Below are 17,973 nucleotides of genomic sequence, written 5' to 3'. Positions count from 1 at the left end.
ATGTAATTTTTATAGATGCAAAAGTCCTCAAAAACATTCTAGCCAATAGAATTCAACAACATATCCAAAAATAATTCACCATGACCAAGTGGGATTCATACTAGGTAACCAGGGATGGTTCAAGATTAGAAAAACAATTAATGTAATCCATCGTATAAATAACACAAAAGACAAAAACCACATGATCTTATCAATTGATGCAGAAAAGGCATTTGACAAAGTTCAACACCCATTCATGATAAAAACTCTCAGCAAAATAGGAATAGAAGAAAAATTCCTCAACATAATAAAGGACATTTATACTAAGCCAACAGCCAACATTATCCTAAATGGAGAGACTCTGAAAGCATTCCCCTTGAGAATTTATCACCACTCGTATTCAACGTTGTGCTCGAGGTCCTAGCAAGAGCAATTAGGCTAGATAAAGAAATAAAGGGCATCCAGATTGGTAAGGAAGAAGTAAAAGTATCTCTATTTGCAGATGACATGATCTTATACACAGAAAACCCTAAAGAATCCTCAAGAAAACTACTGAAACTAATAGAAGAGTTCAGCAGAGTATCAGGATACAGGATAAACATACAAAAATCAGTTGGATTCCTCTACACCAACAAAAAGAACACTGAAGAGGAAATCACCAAATCAATACCATTTATAGTAGCCCGCAAGAAGATAAAATACTTAGGAATAAGTCTTACCAGAGACATAAAAGACCTATACAAGCAAGGTAAGCACAGGCTTGTTTGTGCTTACTTGCTAATCTGTAGTGACCAATTTCACATGCATTTCACCACATATTCGCATTAGCCCTGTAGGACTAACTGCCCACACAAACCATGGCCTCATATACCCCGAGACCAGAAGAACTAGATGATGCCTGGCTACCACTACTGACCATCCTGATCAGGGCCTAATAGACAGACCCTGATAGAATGGGAGGAAAATGTAGAAAAAAACTCAAATTCTTAGAAAGTTCAGGCTAACTGGACCAGTAGAGGCTAGAGGAATCCCTGAGACGATCACCCTGAGATATGCTTTAAACCTTAAACTGAAATTATTCTGAGATCACCTTTTAGCTAAATATCAGATTGGCTCATAAAGAATATCACCTTCTTTAAGAAAAATCATCTATAGGAGACCATACCAAAAACCCACTGCCGTCGAATCGATTTCAACTCGTAGCGACCCCGTAGGACAGAGTAGAACTGCCCCATTGAGTTTCCAAAGAGCGCCTGGCGGATTCGAACTGCCAACCTCTTGGTTAGCAGCCATAGCACTTAACCACTACGCCACCAGGGTTTCCTATAGGAGACCAAATGGTCAAAAATTACTCTAAAGCAAAGATGAGAAGGTAAAGGGTCAGGGAAACGAGTGCTGGAAATGGTACAATCAGAACGGAATAAGTGACAATGATGGCACGTTGTGAAATATGTAACCAATAAAAAACTGAATAATTTGTGTAGAAATTTAAAAAAAAAAAGAAATTGGTAAATAGAAACCTAATTTACTGTGTAAACTTTCATCTTAAACACAATAAAATATTCATTAAAAAAAAAAAGGCCTATACAAAGAAAACTACGAGACACTACTTTAAGGAACCAAGAGAGACCTAAACCAAAAAAAAAAAACCCAAACATAGTGCCATCGAGTCAATTCCACCTCATAGCAACCCTATAGGACAGAGTAGAACTGCCCCCATAGAGTTTCCAAGCAGCGCCTGGCAGATTCAAACTGCTGACCCTTTGGTTAGCAGCTGTAGCACTTAACCACTATGCCACCAAGGTTTCCAAGAGACCTATGTAAGTGGAGAAACATACCTTGCTCATGGATAGGAAGACTTAGCATTGGAAAAATGTTTATTCTACCAAAAGTCGTCTATAGATATAATGCAATTCTGATCCAAATTCCAACAACATTTTTTAATGAGATGGAGAAAAAAATCACCAACTTCATATGGAAGGGAAAGAGGCCCTGGATAAGTAAAGCATTACTAAAACAGAAGAACAAAATGGGAGGCCTCATGCTACCTGATTTTAGAATCTATTATACTGCCACAGTAGTCAAAATAGCTTGGTACCAGTACAATAACAGATACACACACCAATGGAAAAGAATTGAGAATCCAGACATAAACCCACCCACATATGAGCAGCTGATAATTGACAAAGGACCAAAGTCAGTTAAATGGGGAAAAGACAGTCTCTTTAACAAATGGTGCTGGCATAGCTGGATATCCATCTGCAAAAAAATGAAACAAGACCCATACCTCACTCCATGCACAAAAACTAACTCAAAATGGATCAAAGACCTAAATATAAAATCTAAAACGATAAAGATCATGGAAGAAAAAATAGGGACAACATTAGGAGCCCTAATACATGGCATAAACAGTATACAAAACATTATAAAGAATGTAGAAGAAAAGCTTAATACTTGGGAGCTCCTAAAAATCAAACACCTACGCTCATCCAAATACTTCACCAAAGGAGTAAAAACACTACCTACGGACTGGGAAAAAGATTTTAGCTATGACATTTCTGATCAGCGCCTGATCTCTAAAATCTACATGATACTGCAAAAACTCAACTGCAAAAAGACAAATAACCCAATTAAAAAATGGGCCAAAGATATGAATAGACACTTCACTAAAGAAGATATTCAGGTAGCTAAGAGATACATGAGGAAATGTTCACGATCATCAGCCATTAGAGAAATGCAGATCAAAACTACAATGAGGTTTCACCTCATTCCAACAATGCTGGCATTAATCCAAAAAACACAAACTAATAAATGTTGGAGAGGCTGTGGAGAGATTGGAACACTTATACACTGCTGGTGGGAATGTAAAATGGTACAATCACTTTGGGAATCTATTTGGCACTTCCTTAAAAAGCTAGAAATAGAACTACCGTACGATCTAGCAATCCCACTCCTTGGAATATATCCTAGAGAAATAAAAGCCTTTACACGAACAGATACATGCACACCCATGTTTACTGCAGCACTGTTTACGATAGCAAAAATATGGAAGCAACCAAGGTGCCTATCAACGGATGAATGAATAAATAAATTATGGTATATTCACACAATGGAATACTACGCATCAATAATGAACAGTGAGGAATCTGTGAAACATTTCATAACATGGAGGAATCTGGAAGGCATTATGCTGAGTGAAATTAGACAGTTGCAAAAGGACAAATATTGTATAAGACCACTATTATAAGAACTTGAGAAATAGTTTAAACTGAGAAGAAAACATTCTTTTGTGGTTACAAGAGGGGGGAGGGAGGGTGGAAGAGGGGCATTCACCAATTAGTAGATAAGACCTAAAAGACCTACTTTAGGTGAAGGGAAAGACAGCACACAATACAGGGGAGGTCAGCACAATTGGACTAAGCCAAAAGCAAAGAAGTTTCCTGAATAAACTGAATGCTTCAAAGGCCAGCATAGCAGGGGCAGGGGCCTGGGGACCATGGTTTCAGGGGACATCTAAGCCAATTGGCATAATAAAATTTATTAAGAAAACATTCTGCATCCCACTTTGAAGAGTGGCGTCTGGGGTCTTAAGCCTTAGCAAGCAGCCATCTAAGATGCGTCAATTGGTCTCAACCCACTTGGAGCAAAGGAGAATGAAGAACACCAAGGACACAAGGCAATTACGTGCCCAGGAGACAGAAAGGGCCACATGAACCAGAGACTACATCATCCTGAGACCAGAAGAACTAGATGGTGCCCGGCTACAACCGATGACTGCCCTGACAGGAACACAACAGAGTACCCCTGAGGGAGCAGGAGAGCAGTGGGATGCAGACCCCAAATTCTCCTAAGACCAGACTTAATGGTCTGACTGAGACTAGAAGGACCCCGGTGGTCATGGCCCCCAGACCTTCTGTTGGACCAGGACAGCAACCATTCCCGAAGTCAACTCTTCAGACATGGATTGGACTGGACAATGGGTTGGAGAGGGATGCTGGTGAGGAGTGAGCTTCTTGGATCAGGTGGACACTTGAGGCTATGTTGGCATCTCCCGCCTGGAGGGGAGATGAGAGGGTGGAGGGGGTTAGAAACTGGTGAAGTTGACAGGAAAAGAGAGTGTGGAGGGAGAGAGCGGGCTGTCTCATTAGGGGGAGAGTAATTGGAAGTGCGTAGCAAGGTGTATATGGGTTTCTGTGTGAGAGACTGACGATTTGTAAACTTTCACTTAAAGCACAATAAAAATTATTTTAAAAAAGTATACGAAACGTTATGAACAATACAGAAGAGAAACTAGATAACTGGGAGCTCCTAAAAATCAAACACTTATGCTCATCCAAAGACTTCACCAAAAGAGTAAAAAGATTACCTACTACAGACTGAGAAAAAGTTTTTAGCTATGACATTTCCAATCAGCATCTGATCTCTAAAATCTACGTGATACTGCAAAAACTCAACTATAAAAAAACAAATAACCTAATTAAAAAATGGGCAAAGGATATGAACACACACTTCACTAAAGAAGACATTCGGGTAGCTAACAGATACATGAGGAAATGCTCAGGATCATTAGCCATTAGAGAAATGCAAATCAAAACTACAATGAGATTCCATCTCACTCCAACAAGGCTGGCATTAATCCAAAAAACACAAAATAATAAATGGTGGAGAGGTTGTGGAGAGACTGGAACACTTACTTACACACTGCTGGTGGGACTATAAAATGATACAACCACTTTGGGAATTGATGTGGCAATTCCTTAAAAAGCTAGAAATAGAACTACCATACGATCCAGCAATCCCACTCCTTGGAATATACCCTAGAGAAATAAGAGCCTTTACACGAACTCATATATGCACACCCATGTTTACTGCAGCATTGTTTACAATAGCAAAAAGATGGAAGCAAGCAGGGTGCCCATCAATGGATGAAAGGATAAATTATGGTGCAGTCACACAACAATAAAGAACAACGATGAATCCGTGAAACATTTTATAACATAGAAGAATCTGGAAGGTATTATGCTGAGTGAAACCAGTCAGTTGCAAAAGGACAAATATTGTATGAGACCACTATTATAAGAACTTGAGAAATAGTTTAAACTGAGAAGAAAACATTCTTTTGTGGTTACAAGAGGAGGGAGGGAGGGAGGGAGGGAGGGAGGGTGGGAGAGGGGCATTCACCAATTAGATAGTAGATAAGAATACTTTAGGTGAAGGGAAAGAGAGCACACAACACAGGGGAGGTCAGCACAATTGGACTAAACCAAAAGCAAAGCAGTTTCCTGAATAAACTGAAAGCTTCAAAGGCCAGCGTAGCAGGGGCGGGGGCTTGGGGACCATGGTTTCAGGGGACATCTAAGACAACTGGCATAATAAAATCTAGTAAGAAAACATTCTGCATCCCACTTTGGAGAGTAGCATCTGAGGTCTTAAACGCTAGCAAGTGGCCATCTAAGATAAATCAATTTGTCTCAACCCACCTAGAGCAAAGGAGAATGAAGAACACCAAAGGCACAAGGTAATTATGAGCCCAAGAGACAGAAAGGTCCACATAAACGAGAGACTACATCAGCCTGAGCCCAGAAGAACTAGACGGTGCCCAGCTACAACTGATGACTGCCCTGACAGGGAACACAACAGAGAACCCGAGGGAGCAGGAGAGCAGTGGGATGCAGATCTCAAATTCTCATAAAAAGACCAGTCTTAATGGTCTGACTGAGACTAGAAGGACCCCGGAGATCATGGTCCCCAGACCTTCTGTTAGCCCAAGACAAGAACCATTCCCAAAGCCAACTCTTCAGACAGGGATTAGACTGGACTATGGGATAGAAAATGATACTGGTGAGGACTGAGCTTCTTGGATCAAGCAGACACATGAGACTATGTGGGCAGCTCCTGTCTGGAGAAGAGATGAGAGGGCGGAAGGGGTCAGAAGCTGGCCAAATGGACACGAAAACAGAGAATGCAGGGAAGGAGTCTGCTGTCTCATTAGAGGGAGAACAACCGGGAGTATATAGCAAGGTGTATGTAAGTTTTTGTATGAGAGACTGACTTGGTTTGTAAACTTTTACTTAAAGCACAATAAAAATTTTTTTAAATTACAATAAAATATATATGCTCTACTAGTGGTTCTCAGAATTGGTCCTTAACCAGCAGCATTAGCATCACCTGGAAACTTGTTAGAATGGAAATTCTCAGCAGAGGTTCAGACCAGACCAAACCTGTTCAATGCCCTGGTTTGTTCACAGCTTCTTTTCATTTCAAGGTGACTGGCCCCTGAACTACAACTTCGGCCTATCCCCTTGCCCATTTCCTTTCCATTTCAACAGAGGCTTGCCTGAGAAAGTTGGCGTAGGGGCAAAACGAAAACCTCAGCACCTCAGCCTCATTGGTGGAGGCCTCTGCTGTAGGGCAAAGGTCCGGGTCAAACAAGACCCTAGACTTGAAGGAGTAAAGGAAATGTGAGGGGAGCAGAGGATGGGTCAGAGGAGAGCTGATTCTTCTGCATTACATGTCCTGGAGGAGGCACAGCTGTCCAACTTTTATACCTATCAAAACAAGGTGAGCCCAAGTCTGCTTAAAAAAAAAAAGCCTGCAGCCAGTTGACCTGACCTTGATGTTTACCTGCTTCTGTTCCAGCCCTGTACATATCTCTTGAGCACTGCAAAACAAAGGAATAATAGTGACCTACATTAATCTTTAAAAAGAAAGGAATTCCCAGTGCACGAGTCCCCTTAATTAAACCCCCTCGACTCTAAACACAGAGCACCATTTCTTTTCTGAACTCGCCGAGCTACGCTAAGCTAGTCATGTATTAAAAAAAAAAATTTTTTTTGTATTATTTCAGGAAGATGGTCTAATTTAATTTCCTGCCACCAGGGCTTAAAATCTTACTCTGGGTCCTCCTCAAAGGATAGGGTTTTCTTGGAAAGATGCCCTGATACTCTTTATTACATTCCTTATTCTTCTTTTAGCGGGTCTAATTACAGAGTGATAAATCTTTAAAGGAACCCAGAGCGTTGCCAGGAAAGAAGTACCACAGGTCAGCAGCTCATCACCTTTATCCTGGGTACCTTTTCTGCTAGAACTTGTCATTCCCATGTTAACACCACCATTTGAATGGCTCTTACTTGTGAAAAACTGAGTTCCCCCCACCTCGTCTTTTTTTTTTTTTTTTATTGTGCTTTAAGTGAAAGCTTACAAATGAAGTCAGTCTCTCATACAAAACCTTATCTTTTGTCTGAAGAAATCAGCTGCTCGTTTCTCACAGCAGTACACTCTTCCAGATTGTTTTCCAAGTCTTTCATGCTTGATTCAAGCATCTTCACCTATGCTGGTTATATAGTCTTACCTCAAAATTCTAGAGCTAGATGTGAACTGGATTCTAAATAACTGTTGGCTTCCTATGGATTCTAGGACAGAGGTCGCAAAATGGTCATATTCTACCTGAAGCATTTTATATGGCCCACTTGTTGTTTTAAAAAAACAAAAAAACCCAGCAATTCCACCTCTAGGTACATGTCCTGGTGAAAAACCCTTTCACATCCATACAACAAGGAAACGTGGATAAGGATGCTTCCTGAAGCGTAATCATAATAACGGAAAAAATTTAATGTCTATTTATAGGGGAATGAAAAAAAAAAAACAAACCCAGTCCCATCGAGTCAACTCTGACTCATAGCGACCCTACAGGACAAAGCAGAACTGCCCCATAGAGTTTCCAAAGAGCACCTGGCGGATTCAAACTGCTAACCCTTTGGTTAACAGCCGTAGCACTTAACCATTATGCTACCAGGGTTTCCTGTAGGGGAAGAGAAAAATAAAATATGGTATACTCATGTTACAGACAGTATACTACTTTGTAGTTAAAAAAGAACAAAACTAGAGGAAGAGCTAACAAACTTAAGGCCCACAAGCCCGTAGCCTGTTTTTGTAAATACAGTTTTATTGGAATACAGCAACACCCATTGGCTTAAAAAAATGGGCTGGAAGGGTACACAACAATTCATCAGCAGCTGTCTGAGCTGAGGGAGTGCAGGAAATGGGACTGGTGTGGAAAGGATATTTCAACTTTATCTGTAATATTTTATTATTTCTCTTAATAAAAAAAAAAAATCTGGGGAAGGAGGCTTGAAGCACATAAGAGAAAATGCCAACAACAGTCAATTCTAAAGGTTTCTTATTCTCTGGCTCTTTTAAAATTTTACATTAAAAAAAAAAAAAAAAACAGATTTTCTGCTTCTCTGGAAGAACAGAAATACCTGACAGTCCTTAGTCCATGCCCCCTGGTAGCAATGGGAACTGAGCAACAGCTGCCCCTTTGGGGAACCCAGATTCTCCAATGCTCTCTACTGTCTCACACCCAGCATGCCTTTGCTCATTCATAGCTCCTGGCTGGCTCCTGTAGGCATCCCCATCTTTGACCAAATTCATGTATACATGACCTGAGTAAGAAAAGCGTGCCACGCTAGTCCATCTTTTTAAATGACATTTACTGAGGCTCTATAACGACGTGGAAAATGCTTATGGTAATCAAAAAGCAGTCTGCAAAACTGAATGACAGCAGCATGCAGTCATAATTACATAAAAATAAGAAAGTCATCAAACATCAAGAATATCCACTTTTGATGATGGAGCTATGGGTGATTTCTCCTGCACTTCCAATGTTTCTGTATTTTCCAAATTTTCTTTAATGAACACATAGTACCTTCGAATGGGAAAAAATAAGGCCTGGCAATTCACCAGGAACAGTTCTGCAAGGAAGCACAATCTGCAGGGACACAGAGTGCAAACTAATGCATCTCTCATCAATGCATCCCAACTCAATGTCCTCTAGTATCAGACCAGGCAACTGCCTGCCAACTGTATGGCCGGGAATTCAAGGACTCTGAGTGTCTGAAATGCAGCTCCAGCCACAGATCACAACACAGTCCATGAACCATCAGAAGAACACTGCAACACCCGGCTATTAACCAGCCCAAACCAACTTGCTTCTCAGGCTTCTCTCAGGGGAAGGCTGTTTTTACTCTGTATCCACCTCATCACTATCAACACTACTACTCTGTTTCACAACTGTTCCTACTTGTTTTGAAGTATCAGGCCTCCCTGTTTGCAATCCCTGAACCACACCAAGAAAGCAAGTTCATTGCTCTTTGGTTCCTAGAATGGTCAGTTACCGCAAGGGAGTTACACAATTTTCAAACAAGATATTCATCTCCAGTTGAAAAATACCACCACAACCCCACAGGACTTTTAAAATGACATGGAATTTGTGTTAAGGAAATAGTTCTACACTTACTTATATTACATAAAATATATCTGGGGGGACACACAAGAGCCATATAACAACACTGGTTGCCTATAAGGGAAAGAGCTGGGTGGCTGAGGGCCAAGGGTGGGTGGAAGATTTTATGTTGTGTACCTTTTAATACCCCTTAAATTTTGCATCATGAATGTATTAAACCGGTAACCCACTGCCATCAAGTTGATTCCGATTCATAGAGACCCTACAGGAAAGGGCAGAACTACCCCATAGGGTTTCCAAGGAGTGGCTGGTGGATTCAAACTGCCAACGCTTTTGATGAGCAGCCTGAGGTCTTAACGAATGTGCAATCAGGGCTCCTGTAAATGTATTACCTAGTCAAAAAATACGAGAAACATTTTTAGTGAAATTAAGTAAACTAATATCCATCCAGGTATTCAGCTCACTTTTCCCTCCATTTCGTCTACCCATTCATAAAATTTTTACCAACCACTATGAATATAGAGGTCCCTGAGTAGTACAAGTGGTTTGTGCTTGACTACTAAGCTAAAGGTTGGCAGTTCAAACCCACCCAGAGGCAAGACAGAAAAAAGGCCCAGCAATCTGCTTCTGTAAAGATTACAGCCAAGAAAACCCTATGGAGCAGTTCTACTCTGTAACACACAGGGTCGCTACGAGTCAGAATCGATTCGACGGCAATATATTTGGTTTGGTGTGTTGGTATGACTATAAGGCACTTTAAAAAAAAAAAGTGTTTTAATTGATGAACTAAGGGACCTAGCAGTAAAACTACCTGTCCCAACTTTATGGTGAAGCTTCATAAAAAAGCTGCTGTGAGTACCATGGCATGAAATTTTTAACTTTCTAATGTTAACGTAATATGTCATCTAGCCTTGGTCCCAAATGGCATTCAGAGCAAATATGTCAAAATAACAGATTAATGTATGATGCTCCATTATCATTACAGGCACTGTTTATAAATACAATATCTTTTTTTTTTTTTTAGCCAAACAACTGTGTAAACTGCCTAAAAAGTTTCAAATGTTCTTTATAATACATAAAAGCCACAACTTATCTGAGGACAATTGAGCAATCAATATCAAAAGTTGAGATGTACACTTGTTATTTCTGTTGATGGGAAATATAACATCAAATGTGGGTAAAGTGTAAACAGCCTTACCAAGGTAAATGATGTCACCAAGAAATATGTGAGAAAAAAAGGACGTTTTTGGTAAATGCTATGACATATATGACTGTGCAGCAACTAAAAAATAGGAGTGTGGTTACATGTGTCTGTATGCATACAAGTGTATAGGTATGTATATGTGTGTGTATACGTGGGCATTATCAATTTATCTATATGCGGATGTATATATAGGTAAGTACATGAATCCATATATATTCATATATTAGAACACATGGGGGCACAAACACAGATACTTCTTAGATTTAACCAAATACCTTGTGGGATTGGTTTATAGGGTCTGAAGGCTTAGGACCATAGTCTCGTGGGATAACTGTCATAATATAGTACGTAAAGTTTATGTTCTACATCCTAGTTTGGTGAGTAGTATCTGGGGTTTTAAAAGCTTGTGAGCAGCCATCTAAGAGACAACTATTAGTCTCTATGTGTCTGGAGTAAAAGGGAAAGAAGGAAACCAGAGACTCAGAGAAGCAAGGAGTCCACAGGACTAAGTCTACACAAACCATGACCTCATCTACTCTGAGACCAGAAGAACTACATGGTGCCTGGCTACTACTACTGGCCATTCTGATCAGGAACACAATAGATGGATCCTGATAGAACGGAAGCAATTCAAATTCTTATAAACAGAAACTCAAATTATTAAACAGTCCAAACTTACTGGACCAGTTGAGATTGGAGGACTACCAGAGACTATTGCCCTGAGATACTCTTTAAACCTTGTACCAAAACTATTCCATGAGGTCATCTTTTAGCTAACAGATTGGCTCATAAAATAAACAGTATCATTCATGAGTACTATGCTCCTTGAAAAAAAAAAAATCATCTATTTAAGACCAAACTGTCAATATTTACTCAAAAGGAAAAGACAAGAAGGCCAGGACGTAGGGAAACTAGATTATTGGAAATGTTAATAACCAGAATGGAGATAATGAGAAAGTTGACACACTGTAAAAAATGTAGCCCATGTCACTGAAAAAATTATGTAGAAATTGTTAAATGGGAACCTAATTTGCTATGTAAACTTCCACCAAAAACACAAGAAAATATTTTAATTAAAAAATACATATATAAATATAAATACCCCTCTTGAAATAGTAATTTCATGGCTGGATTTTATTTTAAGGACAAAATTGAATAACTGAATACATGGGCAAAGACGCATGTACACATTTATGTTTATCACACCACCATCTTTAACCACCTACTCACCAGTAAGGGACTGGTTAGATTATGGAAACAATGGGAAAGTGTAATCATTAAGAATGGTAATGAACCTCTAAGTATTTACAGATGAGAAGAGAGCATCCAATTTATGTTCACGTGTGTACATGCACATGTGCAGAGAAAGATGTGCGGGAGACAGTGTAAAGTCACAGGTAAAAGCATGAACTTTCGTGTGCAACAGGTCTGGGTTTGAATGTCTGCTCTACCACCTACTAGCTATCAATATAAAATCCTGAAGTACATAAGTCATAGTTTCTTCATCTATAAAATGGATTTAATGATAACACTTAGCTTGAAGAATGACTCTAAGGGCTAAATGAGCTAATAAATGTTAAATGCTCAGCCCGGTACACGCGCATAATAAACACTCAGGAAATGGAGGCAATGTTGATCCTGGGTGGTGAGCAATGTTGATCCTGGGGGGTGAGCTTGTGTTTTGTTTTTTTTTTAACTTTCTTTGGACTTTTTTGATAGGTGCATGTACTTTGTTTTTTATAATCAGGAAAAAAGCAATCAAGTTATTTTTTTTCTTTGGTTAAAAAGTCTAGCACCTTGATTTCAGCTTAAGTGTCAAGAAGACAGGCTCATTCTCTAGGAAGAAACTGGAATGGTCACAGACAAGAAACAGGGATAAATAAATGCCTGTCCCGAATTCAATTGATACCACACACTCCGTCATTTGATGACATAAACAGGCAAACAAAGAAAGCATTTATGTACAGAAAAAAGAGGGAGAGAAACCTTTTTTTTGTATCCAATTGTGAACGTTCATAAAATACGTGCATAAGAATTTATTCAAGTCTAGAGGAAAGCTCCCATTCAGAGCCAGTGTGGGTCTGGGGTTTGGCTGTATTCACAGTCACAACTCACGCTGCATCAAGAGCTTTATGTGCATTCCTCTTTCAATCCTCAAAATCACAAGGAAGGTAAGTATTAGCTCCATTTTATAAACGAGGATCAGACGCACAGAGAAATTAAATAACTTTCCCAAGGTTGCACAGCAATTAAGTGGAATAGTCAGGAGTCAAAACCAGGTTTGTCTTACCCCAAAACCCACATATAAACACGTATTTTTAAACATACACACACATACATATATGCACATGTTGTTGTTATTAGTTGCCATCGAGTTAGCGCTGACCCTATGTGTAACTGAATAAAAGGTTGTCCAGTCCTGGGCCATCTTCGTGATTGTTGGTATATATATATATATGTGTGTGTGTGTGTGTGTGTGTGTGTGTGTGTGTGTGTGTGTGTGTGTGTGTGTGTGTGTATACACACACATACACATATATACATATACCTACACATATCCGTGTGTGTAAATTGGCAAATTTACTCCCACTTGTAAACTGAGGCACATGTGGGAGTAAGCTGGTAGTATCAATATATGCACAGGTTAAAACTGTTCCAGCCATACACTGGAGTATCCTGCAAACAAGTACATCTTCCCCCTACCCTTGGAAAGAGACCTGACGCATATGCAAACATATATATATCTGTATTACCAGTGCATTTTTTAAAAACTCTAGTGGAGGTGTACCGTACACCATTCTACATCTTCCTTTAGAGAGATCTTGGAGAACCTCCCCCCCCCCCTTTAACAGCTGCCTAAATGTCATGGATAGTCTTGCAATGCATTTGACCAGTCCCCTACTGTGGGACATTCTCTTCCTGGTCTTTTGCAACTGCAAACAATGCTACAGCGAATATCTTGGACATATGCTTTTGGCACATTTGGGAGTAAATTGGTAGGATTCATTCCTAGAGGTGGAAATGCTGTCATGTTCCTTTTTGACAAAAGGAGCCATCTTGTCCCCTCCCCTGGCTGCCTCACTTTCCTCCCCCCACAGGGTGCCCGGCTTCCCACCTGCTCACTGACATACACAGCCCATGCTCAGGACCACCGCTAAACTGTGAAGCTGGAAAAGCCTTTCTGCCAGGAAACTTTTTGTCCCATGTACTACCCAAGAAAGAAAGGAAGTTGTAGCTATTTCACCAGTAAAAATTTACACCCAGACTTAAAAGACACAATCAAACAAATGCAACACATGGCCTTTGTTTAGGGCCCTTGTTCAGCTCACGCACGATTCAAACAAATCAACTGTTAAAAAAATGCATGAGACAATCAGGGAAATGTGCTGAATATTTCAGCATGTTGAAGAATTATTACTTTTTTAGGTGTGAAAATGGTATTGTGGTTATCTTTTTTAAAAAGGTTCTTATCTTTTAGAGATACATACTATTGTAGGTTGAAATGTGTCCCCAAAAAGATACACTGAAGTCCTAAGCACAGAGTCAGACAGGGGGAGAATAGCATATGACAACGGAGGCAGAGATAGTGCAGTGATGCTTCTGTGAGCCAAGAAACTCGAAGGATTGCTGGTAACGCCAGGAGCTAAGAGAAAGATGTGGAACAGATTCTCCCCTTGAGCCTTCAGGGAGAGCATGGATGGCCATGCCCACACCTTGATTTCAGACTTCTAGCCTCTAGAACTATGACAGAATTAATTTCTGTTGCTTTAAGCCATCCAGCTTATGGTAATTTATTACAGCAGCCCTAGGAAGCTAATACACACACAAAAGCATCTTCAGATGAAATCATACGCTGTCCGGGATCTGTTTCAAAATAACAGAGGATGGGGATGGCGTGGATGGGGGATAGAGGTGAAATATGATTGCCATGTGCTAATGACTGCTAGAGCTGAATAATGGGTCCATGGTCCATTATACTATTCTACTTTTATCTATCTTAAAATTTTCCAAAATATAATTGCCCTCTGACCAATGGTTTTCCACTTTAATCAGAGGGCCATTCAGCTGGGTAGAGAGCTATAACAAAATCTGTATTTAAAAAGGAGAGGCAGCCTGGAATCACAAAAGAGATTTCGACACACTTGGGATTGAAATCCAGCTCTACCACTCCTAACTCTGGAACTCCATGCAAGTTCCTTCACCCTTTGAGCCCATTTCCTCAACTGTGAAATGGGAATACCACTGATACCCTGCTCCTTGGGGCTGTGTGAGGATCTGATGAAAACAAGCATTACAGAGCCTGGCCCACAGGAGGAGCCTTCTGCCTTGCCCCATTTCATAGGAGAAAAAAATTGAGGTTTGGACAGAGATGTAACATGCACACAGTTAGTATGTTGCAATGCAAGTGGAAACCAGGTCTACCTGGCTCCAAAGTCCATGGCCTTTTCTCCACATCGGCATGTCCCCAAAACCCTGATCGTCTCTTCACAGTTTCTGCCATATTCACATGCTGTTATTAACTCTTTTTCTTAAAGTCAATTTTCCTTTAATGCAAATATATTTCAAAAAGAAATTTAATATTACTATCACTTGTCATAAATAGAAGATAACTGTAAAACTAAATATAAGGACACAAAACAATGTTATTAAATGCTAGCTTAGGTATTGTCACTTACCTACGGCCTAAGGCCTGATCTCTCTTGATTAGAAAGGGAGCTTGGCAAGGGTTAAGAAACAGGCTAGCACTAAGCAAACCCTCTAACTGACATAATCAGGAGACCCAAAAGAGAAGTTAAAAGAGAATAACTCTTTTAACTCTTTTTTAACCATGTGACTTAACAGAATTTCAGATGTTATGTTTGAGCGTCACCTAAAATCTTCTCCTGTTCCACCCAGTTTAGGGCTGCAGAATCTAAGACCCCTGCGAGATCCCCTGAATCAGAACCACATTTTATCAAGATCCCTAGGTGATTCATGAAGCTTCCTGGGTAGCACAAATGGTTTGCGCTCAACTGATACACTAAAAGTTGGCAGTTTGAACCCACCCAGCGCTACTGTGGAAGAAAAGGGCTGGCAATCTGCTTCCGTTAAGATTACAGCCAAAAAACCCTCATGAGGTAATCATGAGATGCAATGGATTCAACGGCAAGAAACAACAACAACAACAACAGGTGATTCATGTGCACAATAATGTTTGAGAAGTTCTGCCTATGTATGCTACCTCTATAGTAAACTATTCCCAAAGTTGATCAAACAGAATTTCCTATAAATCACAAGATTTATTTCAGCAATGTGATGAACTGAATACTTTCTAAAATCCTTCTCCAAAAGTTCACCAGAACTGTCTTGGTTCACAGTCCAATTTCATAATGATATGCTCCCTCTCACAGTTCAGAGTGTACAAAACGAATAACGCACATACAGTATCTCCGGCTAAAGTCACCAACAAATAGCCTATTCAGAGAATAAAGGGTTTAAATACCAAAGTTCCATGTTCTGGGTCCTATTTATAGGGCATTCTGCATCAGAGAGGAAAGTGGATTAAAGAGAAGAGAAAGAAGGCTGAGAAAACCTCTTAAAACTTTTCCCAAACCACTTATTTAGAATTGTTCACTATGAGCTTGAAGAAGCAAAGAAGTTCACTACAGCATTAAATGTAATTTCAAAAAGCTGGCCACCACCTAAATGCCCAAAGCTAGAGAAAGTTTAGTAGCTCCTGAAGTGCTAAACATGGAAACATGGCTATGAAATAATGTTAAATGAGCACTCCAAAATAGGAAATACACTTTGAGTACACCTATATAAAAATAAACCATCAAGTGAACAACTAAACTGAAAATTGTATCAGGATACCATTATCACTGGTAATTTTTTCCAAAAAATATAATAATGTCTATCCTTTCCATTTTATTTGATACTACCTTGTTAAGAACACTATTTAAGACAGGAAGCACAACAGAGAGTCCCTGATACAGAAAGAGAAAAGTGGGGTGCAGAACTCAAATTCTAGTAAAAAGATCAGACTTAATGGTCTGACTAAGACCAGAGGAACCCCAGAAGACAAGGCCCCCAGACTCTGTGTTAACCCAGAACTGAAACTATTCCCCAAGCCAACTCTTCAGACAAGTCTGCAACAGTGGGCTCAAGCATAACGACTGTAAGCATGGCGCAGAACCAGGCAGTGTTTCATCCTGTGGTACGCAGGGTCGCTATGAATCGGAACTGGCTGGATAGCACCTAAAAACGACAACATAAGACATAAAATGACACTTGTGAAGAGCGCGCTTCTTAGTTCAAGCAGACACATGAGACTAAATGGGCAGTTTCTGTCCAGAGGCGAGATGAGAAGGCAGAAAGGGGATAGGAGCTGGTTGAATGGACACGGGAAATCAAGGGTGGAAAGGAGGAGTGTGCTGCCACATTACAGAGAAAGCAAGCAGGGTCACATGACAACGGGTGCATAAATTTTTTGTATAAGAAACTAATTTGAGCTGTGAACTTTCACTTAGAGCAAAATAAAATAATAATAGTACTAATGTCATGGATTGAATTGTGTCCCCCAAAATGTGTGTCAACTTGCTTAGGCCATGATTCCACAGTTGTCCTCCATTTTGTGACTGTAAATTTATGTTAAAAGGGATTAGGGTAGGCTTGTAACACCCTTAATAAAGTCACATCCCTGACCCAACGTAAAGGGAGTTTCCCTGGAGTGTGGCCTGCACCACCTTTTATCTTACAAGAGATAAAAAGAAAGCAAGCAGAGAGTGGGGGACCTCATACCACCAAGAAAGAAGCACCAGGAGCAGAGCATGTCCTTTGGACCCGGGGTTCCTGCACAGAGAAGCACCTAGTCCAGGGGAAGACCGACCGAGAAGGACCTTCCTCCAGAGCCAACAGAGAGAGAAAGCCTTCCCCTGGAGCTGACGCCCTGGATTTAGACTTCTGCCTACTAGACTGTAAGAAGACAAATTTCTCCTTGTTAAAGTCAAAAAAAAAAAAAGATTATTTAAGAAGGCTGATTTAATGCTTAAAATTTTTAAATGACTGAAGAATCTAAAGAAATCATCAGAAATGTAGACTAATGTTAAAGCAAAGATAATCATTAAGATGTTCTCTGCAGTATTATTTGTAAAATCAAAATACTGAAAATAGCCTAAATGTCCAACAATGGGGTAACAGGTAAGAACTGCATATCCATGAGGTAAAATATATCTGCACATGGACAATAAAATGTTAACAGTGGTTATTGCTAGGTGGTGGGCCTTAAGGTAAATATTATTTACTTTAATCTTTTTAGGCTCTTCCTCATTTTTCCTCAATGGAAACTGACTACTTTTATAAGCAGGAAAAAAAAGTCTATTTGAAGAAAACCTGGCAATTGAAGAAATAAAGGGGGAAAAACACTATATATCTCTCAAGCTAGAATCTGACTTGTTATAGCAGATCTTGCAAAACCAGTAAATATTTCCACCAAGGACTATCTTCTTGTGGTTATCTTAAGTATCTTGAACTGATATTTTATCTTACCCAGATAGAATCTTTTATG

General features: G+C 39.9%; 1 protein-coding gene across 8 annotated transcripts in view; it reads right to left on the bottom strand.

Moving 5' to 3' along the window:
* KIF3B (kinesin family member 3B) overlaps positions 1-17,973 on the bottom strand; it is a 53,261-nt gene that overhangs the window by 25,760 nt on the left and 9,528 nt on the right. Inside the window, exon 1 of one of the 8 annotated variants that reach the window (XM_023550138.2) lies at positions 6,604-6,640. The exons of the other annotated variants lie outside the window; for them this stretch is intronic. The gene's annotated coding sequence lies outside the window, so the exon portion shown is untranslated. Of the gene's footprint in view, positions 1-6,603; positions 6,641-17,973 lie in introns of those variants that run through there. 8 annotated transcript variants of the gene reach the window in all.

This window comes from Loxodonta africana, chromosome 24 (assembly GCF_030014295.1).
Source record: "Loxodonta africana isolate mLoxAfr1 chromosome 24, mLoxAfr1.hap2, whole genome shotgun sequence".
Classification (NCBI taxonomy): domain Eukaryota; kingdom Metazoa; phylum Chordata; class Mammalia; order Proboscidea; family Elephantidae; genus Loxodonta; species Loxodonta africana.
Note: the sequence above shows the minus strand (reverse complement) of the source record. Positions and strands in the feature narration are given on the sequence as shown.